The sequence below is a fragment of the Pristiophorus japonicus genome, chromosome 4 (genome assembly GCF_044704955.1).
Source record: "Pristiophorus japonicus isolate sPriJap1 chromosome 4, sPriJap1.hap1, whole genome shotgun sequence".
NCBI classification, from domain to species: Eukaryota; Metazoa; Chordata; class Chondrichthyes; family Pristiophoridae; genus Pristiophorus; species Pristiophorus japonicus.
In genome coordinates, this window is record NC_091980.1 from 107,751,807 (window position 1) to 107,774,142 (window position 22,336).

General features: G+C 44.0%; 1 pseudogene; it reads right to left on the reverse strand.

Annotated features, from left to right (window-relative positions):
* Positions 1 to 16,336: 16,336 nt before the first annotated feature.
* Positions 16,337 to 16,515, reverse strand: LOC139263677 (U2 spliceosomal RNA; annotated as a pseudogene).
* Positions 16,516 to 22,336: the final 5,821 nt, after the last annotated feature.

Here is a 22,336-nt window from a genome sequence, read left to right on the forward strand (position 1 = left end):
TCCAACGTTGTAGAAAAAGGACTTGGGGGTTAACAGGGAGAGAGCCAAGCCAAAGCACAGCCAAGGTGCAAGGGCTATTGGCACTCAAGTCTGGAGAGAGCTAAGCCAGAGCACATAGTGCAAAGATAATTGGCACAAAGGGCTTGGGGGAAGAATGATGTTGTATATGCAGACTATAGATGTATTCTCTGTATAGTCACTATGTGGTTGCATAAGATGGAGACTTGTTTGCCTGATATACTATCAATAAGATTTACACTGTGTATATACATGCTGGCAGGGTGCAACTGGTGGAGACTGGGGTTTCCTGCCCTGGTGGCAGGGCCCAGTATAAAAGGCTGCACACCATGTTTGTGCCTCACTCTGGATTTTGGAACAAAGGACCAAGGTCACAAGCCAGCCCACACTGCTATATGTGTCCGCACTAGGTCCATGCAACAGAGCTGGTCTCCAGTCGTCTTGGGTAATCCTTGATACTGGACCAAGACCTAGCTCTGTTAAGCCCGTGTGGTGGCTGGTGTGCAACGGCCACCCCACGTTAAAAAAATCCAAGCACAGGCATCTTCCACCATCCAAGATGTAGTTCGGGATCTGGAATATTAAGTCCTTCATGGAAACACCTGTGAACTCATTCCTTTTTGGCGTGGAAGCAAGTCATCCTCGCTTCGAGGGACTGCCAATGATGATGATGATGATGATGATTTATTGAACTATTTTATTTTGTTTGGGGGGGGTTGTTTATTATTTTGTGGGAGTAAATTTTCACTTTGACCATTTGCCATTGGTGTCGTGTGTATCATTCCAAAGTTCACCAGAGATATGCCTTTATGGTTGCACAAAGCATGGCCAGTTTTAGTTACATCCCTCAGCTTCCTCTGTTCAAGCAAAACGATCCATTATGAGCTGGCAACCTGCGGCTCTTGGTCCGGCACATCTGTTGCAGCTTCCCCCATGGATGGGATGACTGTGCAATCGGGGCCTCGATAGGCTCCTCTTCTTCCTCCTCCTCCTGAAGTGGACCTGCAATCCCCACTGGCAATGCCTGGCCCCTCATGATGGCCAAATTGTGTAGCATGCAGCACACGACTGTTGAGGGGAGTATTCAAGGAAGCCTCCAGAGCGGTCCAGGCATTGGAAGCACTGCTTGAGCACCACAATTGTCTGTTCGATGCTGTCATTGTAGTGCTCCTCGGCTTCTGTGGTGGGGTTACCGAGGGGGATCATAAGTCAGGTGGCTAGGCTGTATCCTTTGTCCCCCAGCAGCCAGCCGTGCCCTTCCTTTTGTTGCTAAAACATTCATGAAACGCTGCTCTCACACAAGATGAAAGCATCATGTGTGCTCCCTGAATAGCGGATATTCACTGTGAGGATGCACTGAGTGTGGTCGCACGTTTAGAGAGTAGTATCCCTTTCAGTTTCTGAATATCTCTGCATTGTACAATGGTGCTCATAAGGCCACGTGTGTGCAGTCAATGGCTCCTTGAACCCTCGGGAAGCTCTCAATTCTGTCAAACCCAAATGCCTGCTCATTCTGAATGTCCTTGCTCATTGGGAACTTTAGGAAATTCATTTTGAGGGAGTAGAGAGCCTTTGTAATGTCCCGAATGCAGCTATGTGTAGCATATTGAGAGATGCTGCATATGTCCCCTGCTGCTGCCTGGAAGGAGCCGGAGTCATAGAAGACCAGCACAACAGTTACCTTCACTGCGATGGGTAGCGCAGTTCTGTTGGCACTGGTAGGCTATAGGTCTGCCTGTAAGAGAAGGCATATCTCTGTCAACACTTTCTTTCGGAAGCACAGCCTTCTCACACACTGCTCCTCAGAGAGCTGGAGGTATGAGTGTTGATGCTGTAAACCCGTGGGGAGTAAGCATTCTCCCCAGATGTCTTGGGCCTCTCCTCATCCGTGGGCTGACATGGCTGAGCCTTTTTTCTAGCTTGACACCGCCTGGCAATAGCATGCAGCACGATACACTGGCGAACTAATAATACCCCCCATTAAATTCTCTCACTGATGTTTTTATCTGTCATGGCATGATATGCGCAACCGTTGCAGTCAATGTGACCTGCGATGTAGGATCCTGCTCCCTCCATTTAAATACCCTGTTAATACTGCCTGTTGCACCCTGGGAACGCCTGTTTTTTCAGACGTTTCCTGGGACGGACATTTAATAAGTCATTAGGGCCTAATTTTGGATCCGGGGCCTTAGTGGAGTGTTGCACAATGATTGACGACGTGATCTCAGTGAAACTAGAGGGCGGGGACAGTAAGTTTTTGCGCCACCGCAAACCATGAACCGAATTTGCCGGCCGGGTGATAAATGCTGGATGCTTGCCGTAACGCCTAGAAATCGCCTTTATCGCCCCTATGGGGTGCTAACAGAAGCGCAAGCGAGCTGAAAATCCAGCCCTATAAGGCTTCAAACAGTTTAACATTATGTTAGAACCAGTTCATAGGTTGCTCACGTCATCGCTAGCTGTAAATAACTTTTTTTTTTAATATGAAGTAATCAAAACAAAGGTACTATGATATGTTTGGCTACAAAGTGATACCAGACTCATTAAAGTTATTGACCTGTATGTCATGGTATTAAAAATAGGTAACATTTCAAAGGGCCTGAAATCAGGTGGGATTGTAACAATGAAGAAAAATGTGGGCAGCAAGGCCTACTACTGCCAGAATGTTTCAAGGTTGGTGCAGGCAGAAGTCCTGCGCTATTGGGACTCCACCCAAAGAGGAGAGTTCCAGCATGTGCCTTCAATTATAGGTATCATGAAATTATTATTTTAATGCAAAACCTATAGGATGTAGGCATCCTAGTTTTCCCCCCAATTTTCTCCCCACCCCTTCTAAAGGTGCTGACTCATGCTGGATTACAGTTTGACAGGTGCTTACAATGTTCTGGTACTTCATTTAAGTTACCATTCTTTACGTCTAAACCTAGACAGTACTGTGAGCTATCCAATCCACGGGGAGATAGAGGCATTACAACTGAATCCAATTCTGACCTCGCCTGACACTTTCTCACAGTAGTCACTAGAGAGATATCAGAAGTTGAATATCTCTTCGATTCATCCTTCCTAATTTCCCCACCCAACTCAATCCTCCCAGCATTCTGAAGGTCTGTTGCTCCACTCTGAAGAGACTCAACTTATAATAATGTCCCTCCAGATATCATTGCTTCAACTTCATTTTATGTATTCTAGGCAAATATTTAATTGTGTTACGCCTATGGAGTTTATAATATTACTACAGAATTTTACACCAATTTTTGGTGAACAATTTTTTGAATTATGGCTAAATCTGATACATTTATTGCACGCAACATTTAGAAAAATTTAAATGAACTTATAAGTTTTACATGTCCAATTAACCTTCCCTTTCCACCCTTTGAGAACTCCATTAAATTTCTCTGTGTGTAATTTTATGCCATTTGGCTCTTGGCTCTAATTTGCTTTTTGTTTTTCCAAACTGACTGATTTTTTAGATTTATTTCCCAATTAATGTAGATTATCCGTGGACTGTAAAGGATGCATGGACACTGCAGCATGTATAAACTGACTAATTTATACTGCAGGACACATTTATCTCTTTGCAGATGTGTTTGAGTGATAAATTTTGGAAAAAAAGCTTGATAAATTACTGTAATTGCCTAATTGGTAGCAAAAAGATGGTGTATTATCAAAGAATCTGACAGCTAAGTATTTTAATATTTCTCATCTGAAAACCTTTTATTGATACAATAGTAAAACAATTATGAAAGAAAGTGATGACCTTTCACCTCTACTTATTTCAGGGTGTGTAGTGCGTTGTCCGTCAACAGTTCAGCATATATTTACTTTCCATACACACATGTTTCATTTATCATTTTGTCAGTTAAAATTCTATTCTATTGTTTCTGTAATGCACTGAACAGGGGGACACTGCTTAGAGTCTTGGGGCTAGACTTTCCACTTTGCTGGCCATCGCCCAAAAAATGGGCGATGTTCCAGCGATGTACGACGGCTCAGCTTTACTGATCGCTGGAACATCGCCCATTTGTTTTTGGAGCGATTTTCCACTCGGCGATAGTCTAGCGATAAGAAATGGGCGATCCGAAATGTTGGCAAAATGACGTTCGCCCACCGAACGGCCAGCGATGTGGAAGGCAAAAGCTTCCCTAGCAATGGGCTTCTGCGCATGTGTGGGGTTTTTTTTCGGCCGACTGGTTTTTCCCGTGTTTCGGGAGGTCAGGGGTCATCCACACAGAAGGCACAAGGGGGGGCAGAGAAAGAGAGAGAGGATAGAGAGAGAGGAGGAAGGCTAATTGTCTGTTAAATTGTTTAAAATGTTCGTTCATAGTTGGGGGGTGGGGGCGGTGGATGGGTAGGTGGGGAGGAGGGTGTTTGAAAAAAATTCTGTTTGCAATAAATTTTGTTAATGATTTTAACAATTGTTGTGCATTCTCTGATAAGGTTAATTAACTTAGGCATTTTGAATAATTTAATATCTTTATTCTCTTGTAAAAACATTACTTAAGTTAAGCATTAATGCAAATGCTGCACTACAAAGGCCAGGCCAGTGCAGGCAAGGCTAAAATGTAACTCAACATAACTCAATGCAACTTTTGTATAAACGTAATTGTTAATCTAAATATAAATGTGACGATCCCCAATGTAAGTTAATGCAAAGCGTTCCTTTATCAGCTGTTGACACAACAGTTTTGCAGCCGCGTAACTCGGCGGGGTACAGTTCTTCCTGGGGGGCGGGGTGGGGGGGGTAGGGCGAGATGGGGGGGCTAGGGTGGTAGGACCATGGCTACATCGCCAGGCTGGTCCTCCCGGAGGTCCTCACCAACCTCTTCTTCCTCCTCTGCCTCCTCCTCTTGCTTATCGCCGGCTGGTTCTTCCATCTCCCCTCCTTCTGGAGATGGACCAGCAGCCCCATCAGGCATTTGCTGTCCTCTCCTTATTGCTAGGTTATGTAGCATGCAACACGCCACAATAAACTCAGCGATCTGGTCAGTGTGGTACTGTAGGCTGCCAACAGCGTGGTCCAGGCATCTGAAGCGCTGCTTTAGGATTCTAATTGTTTTCTCGACGATGTTCTGTGTCGCAATGTGGCTTTTGTTGTAGCGTTTTTATGCTTCAATTACGGGATTACGCAGTGAGGTCATCAGCCAGCTGGCAAGGCCATATCCCTTATCCCCCAGCATCCAACCGTAACCTTCTGGCTGATTGACAAACAGGTCAGGGATAGCACTCTCACATAGGATGTGTGCATCAAGCATGCTGGCAGGAAATGTAGCATTAACTGTCAGAATGAGTTGGCTGTGGTCAACAACAAGCTGCACATTTAGGGAGTGGAATCCCTTTCTGTTATGAAACACCTCCGCATTCTGTAAAGGCGCTTTCAGGGTGATGTGCATGCAGTCTATTGCTCTCTGCACTTTGGGGAAGTTTGCTATTCTGGAGAAACCCAAAGCTCTCCCGGTCTGTGCCTCCCTGGTCATAGGGAAGCTTATAAATTTCATTCTCTGAGCGTAAAAGGCTTCAGTCACCTGCCGACTGCAACAGTGTGTGGCGAGCTGAGAGATACGATAGATGTCGCCAAATGAAGCCTGAAAGGATCCTGATGCGTAAAAGGCTAGTGCTGCAGTAACCTTTACCTCAATGGACAGTGCGGTTCTGATGGTGCTGGAATGCTGCAAATCCCCCTTGATGAGCTCACAAATCTCATCAAAGACCTCCTTCCGGAAGCGCAGCCTCTTAAGACACGTGTTTTTAGACAAGTTGAGGTAAGATTGCTTTTCCAAGTACTTTCGTTGGCTGTATGCTCACCTCCTCTGTCTCCTCTGTCTCCTCTGTCTCTCTCTACGCATTACTCTGCCATCGCTTCAATTGATCCTTTCAGAAATCAGTGTGTGAGCAGTAACAAGTAATGGCACAGAAAGCATAGGTCCCATCACTAGCAATAATTTTTTTCACTTGTTATAAATGCACTTTTCAGTTAAAAAATGCCGACTGCACTAAGCTACAATTGTACAATGAAATAAAAGTATAAACCTGAGTCGATCTATCTGTAAAATGGCCTTAAATAACTAACAAATATCTCAGCTGCAGTTTTTTTGCTGCCACCTCCCTTCCTCAAAAATTCAAAATGGCGTCCATTTCGATGAGGAAGGCCCGTGAAAAGCAACTATTATCCAGCGATATTCTCAGCGAGCGATCAGCCCTGCGAAGTGCCGGCGATGTGCCGAAAGTTTGGATGGGCGATGTGCGGATGATCATCTCAGCGATCCGTTCGGCGAAGTGAGCTGGAAACTTGGGGGCTTCATTTTCCGACGATGTTTCTGGCCTAGTTTCCACTTTTTGGTCAAAATGGGCGATAGAGGTCCATTTTGGGCGATATATGGGTGATGTGAAGTGGAAAGTCTAGCCCTTTAATTCTACAATGTTGTTCAGAAATTCTTCGAAAGCACAGGTAGGCACTTTTTACACATTTCTTAGAATCATAGTATCATAGAAACTTACAGCACGGAAGGAAGCCATTTCGGCCCATCGTGTCCGCGCCAGCCGAGAAAGAGCTATCCTGCCTAATCCCACTTTCCAGCTCTTGCTCCGTAGCCCTGTAGGTTACGGCACTTCAAGTGCACATCCAAGTACTTTTTAAATGTGGTGAGCATTTCTGCCTCTACCACCCTTTCAGGTAGTTAGTTCCAGGCCCCTATCACCCTCTGGGTGAAGAAATTTCCCTTCATATCTCCTCTAAACCTCCTACCAATTACTTTAAACTTATGCCATCGGTTGTTGACCCCTCTGCTAAGGAAAATTGCACTTTCTATCCACTCTATCTAGGCCCCTCAGAATTTCATACACCTCAATCAGGTTTCCCCCTTAACCTCCTCTGATCTAAATAAAACAATTCCTTCTCAGTGTCCTACCATTTAATGTGTATTGATACCTTGTTAGCCCTCCCCAAATGTATTACCTCACGTTACACTGGATTGAATTCCATTTGCCACTGTTCTGCCCACCAGTGTCCTAAGCTTAAATAAAGGAGATTACAAAGGTATGAAGGCAGAGTTGGGTAAAGTGGAATGGGAAAATAGATTATTAAAGTGTGGGTCGGCTGATGAGCAGTGACAAACATTGAAGGAGATATTTCATAACTCGCAACAAATAAGGAAAAGAGTGGCTAAAATAAATGTTGGTCCCCTAGAGGATGAGACTAGGGAATTAATAATGGGGAAGAGGGAAATAGCAGAGATATTGAACAAATATTTTGTATTGGTCTTCACAGTAGAAGACACTAAAAACATCCTAATAGTTGATAATCAAGGGGCTATTGGAAGGGAGGAACTTAATATAATCATTATCACTAAAGAAGTAATACTCGGTAAAATAATGGGACTAAAGGTGGACAAGTCCCCTGGACCTGATGGCTTACATCCTAGGGTATTAAAAGAAGTGACTGCAGTGATAGTGGATGCATTGGTTATAATCTACCAACATTCCTTCGATTCTGAGGAGGTCCCAGCAGATTGGGAAACCGCAAATGTAACGCCCCTATTTAAAAAAGGAGACAGACAAAAAACAGGAAACTCTCGACCAGTTAATGCTGGAGTCCAATATTAAGGAAGCAGTAGCAGGACATTTGGAAAAGCATAATTCAGTCAAATAGAGCTAGCATGGATTTATGAAAAGGAATTCATATTTGACAAATTTGCTGGAGTTCTTTGAGGATGTAACGAGCAGGGTGGATAAGGGGGAACCAGTGGATGTGGTGTATTTGGATTTCCAGAAGGCATTCGATAAGGTACCACATAAAAGGTTAGTGCACAAGATAAAAGTTCATGGAGGAGGTGCGTCGCTGAGTCTGAAGCAGCATCGAGGAGGTGCGTGGAGAGGCGTGAGTTCCGGGGTCGGCGAGAGGCCTACAAAAGGCCCAACGTGGCAGCAGTCGGGAGCAGCGTGAGGGGGTGTGTCGTTGAGTCGGGAGCAGTGTCGGCGAGAGGTGCATTGGTGAGGCGTGAGTTCCGGGGTCGGCGAGAGGTCTACAAAAGGCCCAACGCGGCGGCAGTCGGGAGCAGCATGAGGAGGTGCGTGGAGAGGCATCAGTTCCGGGGTCGGCGAGAGGCCTATAAAAGGCTAGCCGGTGCAGCTACAGGGAGAAGGCAAAAAAGAAGTAGAAAGAAACAGAAAGGTGATGTCACAGCCAAGGGGGTAAGTGATTGGCTGGTGATTGGTGAGTAGTTTTTCTTTTTTCTCTTCTATATCAGTGAGTAAACTTTAGCATTGTTGTTGCCAATTTAAGTGTATCTAAGGGTTAAGTCATGGCAGGAAAGCTCGGTCACGTAATATGCTCCTCCTGTACCATGTGGGAACTCAGGGACACTTCTGGTGTCCCTGACGACTACGTGTGCGGGAAGTGTATCTGCCTCCAGCTCCTGACAGACCACGTTGCGGAATTGGAGCTGAGAATGACGTGAATAGCACGTTTAGTGAGTTGGTCTTACCGCAGGTGACGGGTCCACAGCCAGCTAGGGAATGGAAGACCAGCAGGAAGAGCAGTGCAAGGAAGGTAGTGCAGGGGTCCCTTGCGGTCATCCCCCTGCAAAACAGATACACCATTTTGAGTACTGTTGAGGGGGATGACTCATCAGGGGAGGGCAGCAGCAGCCAAGTTCATGGCACCGTGGCTGGCTCTGCTGCACAGGAGGGCAGGAAAAAGAGTGGGAGAGCGATAGTGATAGGGGATTCGATTGTAAGGGGAATAGATAGGCCTTTCTGCAGCCGCAACCGAGACTCCAGGATGGTATGTTGCCTCCCTGGTGCAAGGGTCAAGGATGTCTCGGAGCGGGTGCAGGACATTCTGAAAAGGGAGGGTGAACAGCCAGTTGTCGTGGTGCACATTGGTACCAACGATATAGGTAAATAAGGGATCAGGTCCTACGAGACGAATTGAAGGAGCTAGGAGCTAAATTAAAACGTAGGACCTCAAAAGTAGTCATCTCAGGAATGCTACCAGTGCCACGTGCTAGTCAGAGTAGGAATCGCAGGATAACTCAGATGAATACGTAGCTTGAGCAGTGGTGCAGCAGGGAGGGATTCAAATTCCTGGGCATTGGAATCGGTTCTGGGGGAGGTGGGACCAGTACCTAGGCAGGACCGGAACCAATGTCCTCGGGGGAGTGTTTGCTAATGCTTGGGGAGGAGTTAAACTTATATAGCAGGGGGATGATAACCAATGCAGGGAGACAGAGGGAAACAAAAAGGAGACAAAAGCAAAAGACAGAAAGGAGATGAGTAAAAGTGGAGGGCAGAGAAACCCAAGGCAAAAAACAAAAAGGGCCACTGAATGTAAAGGGGCTGCAGAAGGGGTCAAAACTAAAAATCATGGTTTAAAAACTATTATTAAAACACTCTACCCAAACGCATGCAGCATTCGAAATAAAGTAAATGAGTTGACGGCACAAATCATTACAAATGGGTATGATTTGGTGGCCATTACAGAAACGTGGTTGCAGGGTGGCCAACACTGGGAATTAAACATACAGGGGTATCTGACGATTCGGAAAGATAGACAAGAAGGGAAAGGAGGTGGGGTAGCTCTGTTAATAAAGGATGATATCAGGGCAGTTGTGAGAGACAATATTGGCTCTAATGAACAAAATGTTGAATCATTGTGGGTGGAGATTAGAGATAGTAAGGGGAAAAAGTCACTGGTGGGCGTAGTTTATAGGCCCCCAAATAATAACTTCACGGTGGTGTGGGCAATAATGAAGGGAATAATGGAGGCATGTGAAAAAGGAGCGGCATTAATCATGGGGGATTTTAACCTACATATCGATTGGTCAAATCCAATCGCACGGGGTAGCCTGGAGGAGGAATTCATAGAATGCATATGGGATTGTTTCTTAGAACAGTATGTTACAGAACCTACAAGGGAGCAAGCTATCTTAGATCTGGTCCTGTGTAATGAGACAGGAATAATAAACGATCTCCTCGTAAAAGATCCTCTCGGAATGAGTGATCACAGTATGGTTGAATTTGTAATACAGATGGAGGGTGAGGAAATAGTGTATCAAATGAGCGTACTATGCTTAAACAAAGGGGACTACAGTAGGATGAGGGCAGAGTTGGCTAAAGTAGACTGGAAACACAGACTAAACGGTGGCACAATTGAGGAACAGTGGAGGACTTTTAAGGAGCTCTTTCATAGTGCTCAACAAAAATATATTCCAATGAAAAAGAAGGGCGGTAAGAGAAGGGATAACCAGCCGTGGATAACCAAGGAAATAAAGGAGAGTATCAAATCAAAGACCAATGCGTATAAGGTGGCCAAGGTTAGTGGGAAACTAGAGGATTGGGAACATTTTAAACAACAGCAAAGAATGACTAAAAAAGTAATAAAGAAAGGAAAGATAAATTTTGAAGGTAAACTTGCGCAAAACATAAAAACGGACAGTAAAAGCTTTTACAGATATATAAAACGGAAAAGAGTGACTAAAATAAATGTTGGTCCCTTAGAAGATGAGAAGGGGGATTTAATAATGGGAAATGTGGAAATGGCTGAGACCTTAAACAATTATTTTGCTTCGGTCTTCACAGTGGAAGACACAGAAACCATGCCAGAAATTGCTGGTCACAGGAATGTGGGAAGAGAGGACCTTGAGACAATCACTATCACTAGGGGGGTAGTGCTGGATAGTCTAATGGGACTCAAGGTAGACAAGTCCCCTGGTCCTGATGAAATGCATCCCAGGGTATTAAAAGAGATGGCGGAATTATAGCAGATGCATTCGTTATAATCTACCAAAATTCTCTGCATTCTGGGGAGATGCCAGCGGATTGGAAAGCAGCTAATGTAACGCCTCTGTTTAAAAAAGAGGGCAGACAAAAGGCAGGTAACTATAGGCCGGTTAGTTTAACATCTGTAGTGGGGAAAATGCTTGAAACTATCATTAAGGAAGAAATAGCAGGACATTTAGATAGGAATAGTGCAATCAAGCAGACGCAGCATGGATTCATGAAGGGGAAATCATGTTTAACTAATTTACTGGAATTCTTTGAGGATATAACGAGCATGGTGGATAGAGGTGTAACGATGGATGTGGTGTATTTAGATTTTCAAAAGGCATTCGATAAGGTGCCACACAAAAGGTTACTGCAGAAGATAAAGGTACGCGGGGTCAGTGGAAATGTATTAGCATGGATAGAGAATTGGCTGGCTAACAGAAAGCAGAGAGTCGGGATAAATGGGTCCTTTTTGGGTTGGAAATCGGTGGTTAGTGGTGTGCCACAGGGATCGGTGCTGGGACCACACCTGTTTACAATATACATAGATGACCTGGAAGAGGGGACAGAGTGTAGTGTAACAAAATTTGCAGATGACACAAAGATTAGTGGGAAAGCAGGTTGTGTAGAGGACACAGAAAGGCTGCAAAGAGATTTAGATAGGTTAAGCGAATGGGCTAAGGTTTGGCAGATGGAATACAATGTCGGAAAGTGTGAGGTCATCCACCTTGGGAAAAAAAACAGTAAAAGGGAATATTATTTGAATGGGGAGAAATTACAACATGCTGCGGTGCAGAGGGATCTGGGGGTCCTTGTGCATGAAACTCTTTTGAGTTTACCTGCGAAAACATAAAACATTAAAGAGTGCCACCCGACCTGGGTGACACTCCAGACATTTACAAGGCCCTTTTTTTTTTCCCCCCTTTTTTTTTTTGTGTTTTTCTTTTTTTGGTTTTTTTTTGGGCACTAAAATCACAATTTTTTCCCCAGTGCCCCCTATAAAAGGGAAGGGGACACTAAAAGCACCGGCAATTAAAACAAATTAACTTTAAAACGTAAAATCAAATTAAAATTTGGTTGCCGGGCGTGATGATGCACTCCAGTCCCTCCGGTGCCTCCTTGTGCATGAATCCCAAAAAGTTAGTTTGCAGGTGCAGCACGTAATCAGGAAGGTGAATGGAATGTTGGCCTTCATTGCGAGAGGGATGAAGTACAAAAGCAGGGAGGTCCTTCTGCAACTGTATAGGGTATTGGTGAGGCCGCACCTGGAGTATTGCATGCAGTTTTGGTCACCTTACTTAAGGAAGGATATACTAGCTTTGGACGGGGTACAGAGACGATTCACTTGGCTGATTCCGGAGATGAGGGGGTTACCTTTTGATGATAGATTGAGTAGACTGGGTCTTTACTCGTTAGAGTTCAGAAGGATGAGGGGTGATCTTATAGAAACATTTAAAATAATGAAAGGGATAGACAAGATAGTGGCAGAGAAGTTGTTTCCACTGGTCGGGGAGACTAGAACTAGGGGGCACAACCTCAAAATACGGGGGAGCCAATTTAAAACCGAGTTGAGAAGGAATTTCTTCTCCCAGAGGGTTGTGAATCTGTGGAATACTCTGCCCAAGGAAGCAGTTGAGGCTAGCTCACTGAATGTATTCAAGTCACAGATAGATAGATTTTTAACCAATAAGGGAATTAAGGGTTATGGGGAGCGGGCGGGTAAGTGGAGCTGAGTCCACGGCCAGATCAGCCATGATCTTGTTGAATGGCAGAGCAGGCTCGAGGGGCTCGATGGCCTACTCTTGTTTCTAATTCTTATGTTCTTATGTATGGGGTAGGAGGTAATATATTAGCATGGATAGAGGATTGGCTAACTAACAGAAAACAAAGAGTTGGGATAAATGGGTCATTTTTCGGTTGGCAAACAGTAACTAGTGGGGTGCTGCAGGGATCGGTGCGGGGGCCTCAACTATTTATAATCTATATTAATGACTTGGATCAAAGGATCGCGTGTAATGTAACCAAGTTTGCTGATGATAGAAAGATGGGTGGAAAAGCAAATTGTGAGGAGCACACAAAAAATCTGCAAAGGCTAAGTGTGTGGTAAAGATTTTGCAGATGAAATATAATGTGAGAAAATGCGAGGTTATCCACTCAGAAACTCACCTCCACTTCCCTGCCCATTCTCCATAATGCTTTATTACATTATCGCTCAAAAATCTGCAGAAAAAATAGAAAAGCAAATTATAATTTAAATGGAGAAAAATTGCGAAGTACTGCAGTGCAGAGGGAGCTGGGGGTCCTTGTACATGAAACACAAAAAGTTAGCATGCAGGTAAAGCAATTTATCAGGAAGGCAAATGGAATGTTGGCCTTTATTGCAAGGGGGATAGAGTATAAAAGCAGAAACGTCCTGCTGCAACTGTACAACAATTGGTGAGGCCACACCTCGAGTACTGCGTACAGTTTTGGTCTCCGTATTTAAGGAAGGATATACTTGCTTTGGAGGCTGTTCAGAGAAGGTTCACTTGGTTGATTCCGGAGAAGAGGGGGTTGACTTATGAAAATAGGTTGAGTAGGTTGGGCCTATACTCATTGGAGTTCAGAAGAATGAGAGGTGATCTTATCGAAACATATAAGATAATAAGGGAGCTCGACAAGGTGGAAGCAGTGAGGATATTTCCACTCATAGGGGAAACTAAAACTAGCGAATGTAGTCTCAGAATAAGGGGCCGCCCATTTAAAACTGAGATGAAGAGAAATTTATTTTCTCAGAGGGTTGTAAATCTGTGGAATTTGCTACCCCAGAGAGCTGTGGAGGCTGGGTCATTGAATATATTTAAGGCGGAGATAGACAGATTTTTGAGCGATAAGGGAATAAAGCATTATTAGGAGCGGGCAGGGAAGTGGAGGTGAGTCCATGATTAGATCACCATGGTCTTAGTAAATGGCGGAGCAGGCTCGAGGAGTCAAATGGCCTACTCCTGTTCCTATTTCTTATATTCTTATGTTCTGACCAGTTCATTCATATCTTTCTGCAGTTACAGCTTTCTTCTTCATTATCAATCACACAGCAAATTTTAATTTCATCTGCAAACTTCTTAATCATACCCCCTACATTCAAGTCTAAATCATTTATATATACCACAAAAAGCAAGTACTGAGCCCTGTGGAACCCCACTCTAAACAGCCTTCCAGTCACAAAAACACCCATCAACCATTACACTTTGCTTCCTGCCTCTGAGCCAATTTTGGATCTAACTTGCCACTTTGCCCTGCATCCCATGGGCTTTTACTTTCGTGACCAGTTTGCCATGTGGGACCTTATCAAAAGCCTTGTGAAAATCCATATTCATTTCATTGACCTTCCCGGTTGCGTCCACGGAAAATTCAATCAAGTTAGTCAGACACGACCTTCCCTTAACAAATCCATGCTGACTGTTCTTGATTAATCCGTATCTTTCTAAATGAAGATTTATCCTGTCCCTCAGAGTTTTTTCCAATAATTTTCCCACCACCAAGGTTAGCCTGACTGGCCTGTAATTACTCGGTTTTTGAACAAAGGTATAACATTAGCAGTCCTCCAGTCCTCTGGCACCACACCTGCAATCAGAAAGGATTGGAAAATGATGGTCAGAGCCTCTGTGATTTCTTCTTTTGCTTCTCTTAACAGCCTGGGATACATTTCATCTGGGCCTGGGAATTTATCCACTTTCAAAGCTGCTTAGCCCTTTAATACTTCCTTTCTCCCTATGTTTATTTAATCTATTATTTCACACTCCTCCTCCCTGATTGCAATATCTGCATCACCCCTCTCTTTTGTGAAAACAGATGCAAAGTATTCATTAAGAACCATAACCATGTCTTCTGCCTCCAAACATAGATTATGTTTATGGTCTCTAATAGACCCCATTCTTTCTCTAGTTATCCTTTTGTTCTTAATGTATTTATAAAACATCTTTGAGTTTTCCCCTTGATTGTGCTTGCCAACATTTTTTTATGCTCTCTCTTTATTTTCCTAATATACTTTTTAATTGCACCCCATCACTTTCTATACTCTCAAGTTTCTGCAATATTGAGCCCTTGGTATCTGTCATAAGCCTCCCTTTTTTTCTTTGTCCTACCCTACATGTCCCACGACATCCAGGGGGCTCTAGATTTGTTAAGGAAACATACTTGCTCTGAACCTTCAGGATCTCCTCCTTGCATGCCTCCCACTGCTCTGACACTGATTTACCTTTAAGTAGCCATTTCCAGTCCACTTTGGCTAAATTCCATCTCAGCCGAGCAAAATTGGCTTTTCCCCAATTGAGAACTTTTATTCCTGATCTATCTTTGTCCTTTTCCATAACTACACTAAATCTAACTGAATTATGATCACAAGCACCAAAATGCACTCCCGCTGATACCACTTCCATCTTCCCAGCTTCATTCCCTAAAACTAAGTCCAGAACCGCCCCATCCCTTTTTGGGCTTGTTATATACTGGCTAACAAAGTTCTCCTGACTGTAATTTAGGAATTCCACACCCTCTATACCATTCACACTAATTTTATCCCAGTTAATATTAGGGTAATTGAAATCCCCTACTATTACTGCTCTATAGTTTTTTGCACTTCTCAGAAATATTAGCTCTTCTGTCTCCCTCTGACCATTTGTGGTCTATACTACACCTCCCAGTGTGATCGTCCCTTTTTTGTTCTTCAATTCAACCCATAAGGCCTCATTTGAAGATCGCTCCAACATATCATCCCTCCTCATAGCTGTAATTGTTTCTTTAATCAATACAGCAAACCCCCCTCCTTTTTTATCCCCCTCTCGCTCCCGTCTGAAAAACCTGTAACCAGGAATGTTGAGCTGCCATACCTGCCCTTCTTTCAGCCATGTCTCAGTAATAGCTATAATCATCAAAGGCAGTCCCTCGAACGAGGATGACTTGCTTTCACATGAGTTCACAGATGCTTCAATGAAGGACCCGATATTCCAGTCCTGAACTCCAGTTGAAGGGATGAAAGATGCCTGTGCATGGATTTTTTTTAACATGTAGTGACCGTTGTCCAGTGGCAAGGGTTAACCCTTGCTATAACATCATATTCCCAAATGTCTATCTGTGCTCTCATCTTATCTGCCTTATACCCTATATTCCTTGCATTGAAGTATATTAAGCATTCCCTCAGCATTGCATTAAGCACTGCCAAACTCCCTTGGTGTCTATTTTCTAGCCCTTGTTTCCTCTGTTTTCCAAATTCACTTTCTACTTTTTGTTTTCCAATTTCAGCTTTGATTCCCTCCATTCTGAATCTATTCTCAAGTTCCCATGCCCCTGCCAAGCTAGTTTAAACCCTCCCCAACACCATTAGCAACCCCCCACCTCCCACAAGGATATTGATCCCAGGTCTGTTGAAGTGCAAACCTGTCTGGTTTTCTACAGGTCCCACCTCCCCCAGAAATGGTGCCAATTTTTAAATTTTTTTTTTCCAATTTCGTTCCAGATCAACTCTAACGCCAAAGATCACTTTGCGCCAATGTGTTTGATCTTAGGCCAAAAGGCCGAGAGGCGAAGCTGCACCGTTCCTGGAAATATTGCAATACCAGGTCGGTGCATGGAGTGGACGGGGCATGCCCCTGATCCAGCTCCCTGTCCAAAAATCAATTCAATATCATGTCCCCATAGGGGATATTAAACTGATAAGAACAGATACTACACTTGATCTTAGCCAAAAGGCCGAGAAGCGAGCCAATGCCTCAGGAATCTAAAGCCCTCCCTCCTGCACCATCTCTCCAGTCATACATTCATCTGCTCTATCCTCCTATTTCTATACTCACTAGCATGTGGCACCGGGAGTAATCTGGACATTACTACCTTTGAGGTTCTGCTTTTTAATCTAGCTCCTTAAACTCTGCCTGTAGGACCTCATCCCTCTTTCTACCTGTGTCATTAGTACTGATATGGACCACGACCTCTGGCTGTTCACCCTCTCTCCCCAGAATGCCCTGCAGCCGCTCGGTGACATCCTTGACCCTGGCACCAGGGAGGCAACATACCATCCTGGAGTCACGTCTGCTGCCGCAGAAACTCCTGTCTGCTCCCCTACCACTATTGCTCTTCCACTCTTCTTTCCCCCACCACCCCCCGCCACCACCGTGGATTTTCTCTGGCTGGACTCCCCAGAGGAACCATCGCCCCTACCACTACTCAGAACAGAATAGTTGGACAGCAAGATGCACTCAGGGGAGTTCTTACCAGCCTAATACACTTTTTTTTAAAGTTTACACTCAATTTATAGTTTTTTTTTTAATCAGATTAATTTAGTTGTTGGAACTCTCCCCTTTGAGCCAATAGTTTATGGCATCAAGCCCAGCTACAGACTTGATCAACTCGACACTGTCCCTTCAACGCAGTTCTAAGGGATCTTTAAATGAGATGGCAGACAGGTCCCCTCCTTTTCTTGCTCAGATGGATGTAGAAGATCTTAAGGTACTGTTCCAAGAAGAGCAGGGAATTCTCCCATTGCCATAGTCAACAATCTTTCCTCAACCAACACCACCACAAATGGATTATGCGGTCATTCATATTCATTTTATGGGATCTTCCAGTATGCTATTTGATTGTCAACTTGGGGCTTGAGGAAGTGAAAGACAGTATACAGAATCATAGAACAATGGAAATTTACAGCACAGAAGGATGCCATTTCGGCCCATCTTGTCCACGCCGGCCAACAAAGAGCTATCCAGCCGAATCCCACTTTCCAGCTCTTGATCCATAGCCTTGTAGGTTACGGCACTTCAAGTGTACATCCAAGCACTTTTTAAATGCAGGGATGGTTTCTGCCTCTACCACCCTTTCAGATAGGGAGTTCCAGACTCCCACCATCCTCTGGGTGAAAAGTTCCCCCTCAAATCCCCTCTAAACCTCCTACCAATTACTTTAAATCTATGCCCCTGGTTGTTGACCCCTTTGCTAAGGGAAATAGGTCCTTCCTATCACTCTATCTAGGCCCCTCATAATTTTATACACCTCAATAAGGTTTCCCTCAGCCTCCTCTGTACCAAAGAAAATAACCCCAGCTTTTCCAATATTTCCTCATAGCTAAAATTCTCCAGTCCAGGCAACATCCTTGTAAATCTCCTCTGTACCCTCTCTAGTGCAATCACATCTTTCCTGTAATGTGGTGACCAGAATTGCACGCAGTACTCTAGCTGTGGTCTAACTAGTGTTTTATACAGTACAGGTATAACCTCCCTACTCTTTTGTTCTATGCATCGGCTAATAAAGGCAAGTATTCCGTATGCCTTCTTAACCGCTTAATCCACCTGGCCTGCTACCTTCATGAATCTGTGGACTTGTACTCCAAGGTCCATTTGTTCTTCTACACTTATCATGTATTCCCTTGCCTCATTAGCTCTCCTCAAATGCTTCTCCAGATTGAACTCCATTTGCCACTGTTCTGCCCACCTGACCAGTTTGTTGATATCTTCCTGCAGTTTACAGCTTTCTTCTTTATTAAAAACCACACGGACAATTTTTTTTATCATTTACAAACTTCTTAACCGTACCTTCTACACTCAACTCTAAATCATTAACATATACCACAAAAAGCAAGGGACCCAGTACTGAGCCCTGCAGAACCCCACTGGAAACATCCTTCCAGTTACAAAAACACCCATCAACCATTACCCTTTGCTTCCAACCTCTCGATCAACTTGCTACTTTGCCTTGGATCCCATGGGCCTTTACTTTCCTGACCAGTTTGACATGTGGGACCTTATCAAAAGTCTTGCTAAAATCCATATACACAATATCAAAAGCATTACCTCCGCAAAAAATTCAATCAAGTTAGTCAGACAAGACCTTCCCTTAACAAATCCATGCTGATTGTCCTTGATTAATCCGTGTCTTTCTAAATGAAGATTTATCCTGCTCCTCAGAAATGTTTCCAATAAATTTTCCCACCACAGAGGTTCGGCTGACTGGCCTGTAATTACTCAGTCTATCCCTGTCTCCCTTTTTAAATGCAAATACAAATGCAAATTTGATATTTTGTCAGTTCAAACTACATTACTCTTCTGTTTCTTTGTGTTTCCGTTTAAGGGGTGGTGAAGAGTTATTCAGAGTTTGAAGCTATCTACAAAGCTGCCAGTAGGTATTGGTCAACATGTAAAATACCAATTAGCTTGTTAACACTATTTGCACGCCGAGGAAATGGAAGGCAACTGGGAGCATCTGCTTGGCCCCCAATGGCTTCGGGGCTTTAGCTTGTCTCTGCGGTTCAAGTTGCAGAAACAACAACGCTGTGTCTATTTCGTGATGCACGGTGGTTTCTATAAAGTAGTGTCCTTCAACTACTGTGTTCAACAGCAACAACAAATATTTCGCTGGCATTTGGGATTTCCTTGTGTACAATTCTTTTTAATTATTGTTCAGTACAGTCGAAATCCCTGAAGCCAGTGCCTCACCTTTTAGTAGACGGCATTATAGTCTAGTTTTAATTCAGAGGGGTTTATTACTTTGCACCATTCCAAATATTGTTTTTAATATTAAGAGATTTTAATTGCAAAATTATTTTTAAAATCAGGCTAATAAATTTACGACACGTTTAATCATTAATTAGGAAATAATCTATCCTTAAATGTATTAGTTGCAAGCCTGCTTTGATCTATCGCGAAACTCTAAATTGATCATTGTCTCGACTGCAGCTCTGAATGGAACATTAAACCCAGCTCGTCATTGGTCATCGGTTTTGTGCCCACGTTGTTGCAGCTCCATGCACGATAAATAACCATAATCTGTATATAAAGTAGTGTAGGCTGATGTGAAGTATATTGCGTTAATTTCAGTGCACTGTCAAAGTGTGTAACTCAGACCAGGTGATGAAACAAGGCTGGGAAATGTGTTGTGTCAGTGAAAGCACAGCACGAAAATCTCTCTTTCTCTCTCTCTCTCTCTCTTTAAGTGTTTTGACAGCGTTGTTGATATTCACTTGCTGTTTCCTGTAATATCTCCCAATTCCAATAGCGAAAGTAATCTGGTAAATATTAAAGAGCGGGGACGGTTATCTGTACCATAAGTGATCTGTAAGCTACTTTCCAGTCACCTCCACATACAATCATTTGGACATTTTGCAGTTCGTAACTATGATTTTTCCCACTTCCACCAATATAATAATAATAAATCATCACTTTCTCTTCATTTAATGCAATTATAACATTACCGAAAGCCGCGGGTGGAAATATATGACTATCTCCCAAAACAAAACCCTATAAATCTTTATCAGTGGCGTCTGAAGGCACAATCCCGTTGATCCGTTCCATGTTTTGCGGGGTACCTTGTTAATAGCTCTGCAATGAACAGAAGCACTCGCGGTATCTAATAAACGTACAATCTACTGAGTAGAACAGGGATGAGTGTGAAAGAGTGCCTAGCAGTCACTCCAACTTGCTTCTACTCTGTGTAAATAGATACTTATTTTCCTTGTATAATACATGCGCGGTTGAGCCCGAATCTGTATGCTCCGAGAAGCTGCTGCGAATGGACCGCGATGTGTTGCACATTTGTGTTGCCTGGTGGTGGTGGTGGTGAGAGGGGCAGGACAATTTGATTTGCCGAGATTGTCCAGAAATTACTCTCGGCACAAGAGAGTGCAGTTCAAATTGTGGAGCGCTGGGCACGGATACAACACTCAAACGGGATGCTATTGCTTCAGGTTTTATGTAGCAGCCTGGGAATGCTAAACTTTATAATTTCATCTACCCTTCTCTGCTTGCAAATTGTCTGTCAAGGTAAGGAAACAAAGACAATTCGGCCGGATTACTCTTAAAGGAGACAAGGTAACTTTGCGTTACAGTGAGTTAATTGTGAGCTGGCCCTCGCACTCGCCAGCAGCGGTGTGTGGGCACGGTGAGGAATTACTGCTTTAATGCTATCCGGTAAATTGGTATATTTTCCTTGCAGTTTTATTTTTTTGGTTTTGTTCCGAGTCTTTGTCCCTCCGGGTTAGCTCTGCTGCTTTCAGAGCCTCGGTCAATCCAAGGTCGGATTTGCCTTTTCCCGTGAAATATATAATTCGGCAACTTGGGGAAGAAGTTAAACGGCACAGAACTAATCTTGTGAATACATAAATTTCCTGCAACTCCATGCTGTAACATGTTTAAAGGGTCTGACTGATGGGTTTGCAGTATTTCATGTGTATATATAGGGAACTTGGTTTTAATAAACGGGTGTGTCTTTGTGTAACCAGATATACATAAATTTGGTCATAATACGCTATTATAATTGGGTAAGTATACCCGCTTACAGATTAACAATATAATTCAAGAATATCCCATTTCACTTACTACCGGCACCGGTTCTTGTGGCATTGTTGCTATGTTAATAAACTTTATGATATCTGAATTAAATGAGCGATGTGAAACAGAAAAGTCACTGATATATGGCATTCTTGGTCACTGGACTGTAACAGTGGTAATGCATGAAATGTATTATGAAAGTTGAACAAATGGTTGATTTATTTATTATTTATTGGTCTGTACTAGGGCTTGGCTTCTGTCGTAGTCCTTCACATAATTTTAAGGATGAACAGTAAGAGATATAAGTGTGTTAGAGGTGAGTGAGAGCGGGCTGGGGCCCCAAAAAGGAGCGAACTGGTGACGTCTGAATATGGTCTGCTGACAAGTTGAGTTTGGGGGAACATTTGTAGAAATAATAAGTCTTTATGTATCTGTCACCATCTCGTAGAGAGACTTCAGTTATTATACTTCCTGCCTGCATTTAAAAAAAATAATTTGCATCATATCTATAGTTTCTGGAGAGCGTGTTCAATGCTCCCTGCTTGCAAATGAAATCAATAATGGGAAATTTGTACCTGAGCAATTTGTCCCTGGACAATTCCACAATATGTCAGCGGGCAATTCCCCAATGGGCACGGTGTCCGTGGGCAATTCCCCAATGGGCATCCTGGGCAATTCCCCAATGGGCATCGTGCCCCTGGGCAATTCCCCAACGGGCATCTTGCGGCTGGGCAATTCCCCAATGGGCACGGTGCCCCTGGGCAATTCCCCAATGGGCATCGTGCCCCTGGGCAATTCCCCAACGGGCATCTTGCGGCTGGGCAATTCCCCAATGGGCACGGTGCCCCTGGGCAATTCCCCAATGGGCATCGTGCCCCTGGGCAATTCCCCAATGGGCATCGTGTCCCTGGGCAATTCCCCAATGGGCATCGTGTCCCTGGGCCATTCCCCAATGGGCATCGTGTCCCTGGGCCATTCCCCAATGGGCATCGTGTCCCTGGGCCATTCCCCAATGGGCATCGTGTCCCTGGGCCATTCCCTAATGGGCATCGTGTCCCTGGGCCATTCCCCAATGGGCATCGTGTCCCTGGGCCTTTCCTCCGGACAGAAATGATGGGCCGATTGGACTCCTTCTGTGCTGCATTATTCTATGATTCGATGAAAGCGACGAGTTCTAAAAACAAGTTTTAATCGATTGATTGAAGCAGGTAAGGGAGACTTTTGCCTGCCGTGTGCAGATTAGAAAGGGCCCCAGTGCGGTGTAAAAGGGA